Genomic DNA, 2,140 nt, shown 5'->3' on the forward strand with positions numbered 1-2,140 from the left:
GGTCCGGCCACCTGGATGGATCCCGTGGCTCCAGAAGGGATAAAGATGATCCGCAAGCATGCTCCCTTTCAGTTTCACTGACCCTCAAGGTGGTACCGCTGACCCACAGTCAAGAAGAAGAGACGGAGGCTGAGTGGTAAATAGCTCATTTGTGTTCATGTGGCCAACACTGATGGGAGGACTTGAATTCAGACCCAGAGCTCACGGTTTTGTTTTGCTTTTTTTTTTTTAACTTCTCCAAACTGTCACTTCACTTTGTCACCAGGATCCTCTGGATCACTTAACAGATCTTCCAGTTATATATATGCACACACACACATATATATATAAATGTATAATGTATAAATGTATAATATATGGTGGACTATAATAATAATATAATATATTATATTATATATTCTGTTTTATGTATATTATATATATAATATATTATATAGTCAGATTGTTGTTTTCTCTCCCATGCCATTCCATCTCCCTTCTCCCTTTTTCCACTATGGCTCTATTTTTTCCACTATGACTATGTTTGGTTCTCAGTATGGCATTCTCCTCCCCCTCATTCTTGGTCCATTTCCTTCAACTCCAGTGTCCTTGTCTTCCAAGACTGCTTGCAGGTCCTCTTGGAGAACCCTGGCCACCCCTTCTCCACTGCCCCTCCACCCACCATGTCCCCCTGCCCACCAGATCGCCCATAAGTGTTTGGGTCTGCTTCCTCGGACCTCTGGACTCTGGGCTCTCTGAGGACCAGGATTGCGTCTTCTCGTTTTTCTGCCTCCCTCTTCCCTGGGTTTAAAGCTTTCTACCTGGAGACATTCTCCTGTCGACAGATAGATGAGCCAGGAAACGGAGCCTTCCGGAAGGCCCCCGCGTAGGCTTGTACCTCCCACCTTGAGATGCAAAAAGTCAGCTCTGTCCCTTGACTTGCCTGCGAGTCTGCGAATCTTCACTGCCTTCCACTCTCCACAGAGGTGACTCATGTGAGCAACTTGCCAGGCCAAGCCCTGGGCTGGGTGCTGCAGTCAAGAAGCCCCCAAAGAAATAGAAAAGCACAGTCCCTGGCCTGAGCAATATAGACCAGATAGAGTGCAACCAGAAATAGAGTGCAACCAGATATAGAGCAATATAGACCAGATACAGTGAAATAAGCAAATAATCACAAAGCAGGTGTGGGAGACAATGGCAAGAATGCTAGAGAAGTCCAGTTACCGGACACTGGCAGTGACTGCCTGATGAGGACAGTTTCATATATCTGTCCTCTGATCTCAGTTATTCTACCTAGACAATGGTGAAAATGAGCAAGGCTCATAGGTGGCTTACATCTATAATCCCAGCACTTTCAGAGGCTAAGGCAGGAAGATTGCTTGAGCTCCGGAGGTCAAGACCAGCCTGGGCAACACAGCGAGATGTCATCGCTACAGAAAATGTAAAAACCAGCCGGGGCATGATGGCATGCGCTGACAGTACCGGTTACTTGGGAGGCTAGCTGGAAAGACTGTCTGAGCCTGGGGGGGTCAAGCCTGTGGTGAGCTGTGATCATGCCACTGCATTCTAGCCTGGGCGACAGATTGAGACACTGACTCAGAAAAAAAGAAAAGAAAATGGGGAAAATAACATCTATGTCACTAAAACAGCTGGGAGGATTGAATGACGGTGCTTATTAAAAGTGACTAGCAGGGGAAACCCCTTGGGGTCCCTTCCCACTGTAGAAGCTTTTCTGTCCTTTCAATAAATCCTGCTTAAGAAAAAAAGTGACTAGCAAAGTGCTGGCGTATGAAATACATTCACAAAATGGCAGCTCATGAACCAGTCGACTTTATGCTAGTGCAAGCTATGCATGTATCAAAAAATGAAGAATGTCGCATTAAAAGTAACAACGTCCTACTGTGTGCCAGACACCATACCACGTGCCCTGCTACCCTGTAACGTTCACATCAATCCTATTTTGCAAAAAAAGAACCTGAAGGCAGAGCGGTCAAGCTATCCATCCAAAGTCACCCAGCTAGCAGGTGGCCAAGCCCTGCTTTTTTTTGTTGTTATTGTTTGTTTTTCTTTTTTTTCTTTCTATTTTATCTTTATTTTTTTATTTTTTATTTTTATTTTTATTTTTTTGAGTCGGAGTCTCACTCTGTCGCCCAGACTGGAG

Source organism: Carlito syrichta, unplaced genomic scaffold (genome assembly GCF_000164805.1).
Source record: "Carlito syrichta isolate Samal-C Ts95f unplaced genomic scaffold, Tarsius_syrichta-2.0.1 Scaffold123662, whole genome shotgun sequence".
Taxonomy (NCBI): domain Eukaryota; kingdom Metazoa; phylum Chordata; class Mammalia; order Primates; family Tarsiidae; genus Carlito; species Carlito syrichta.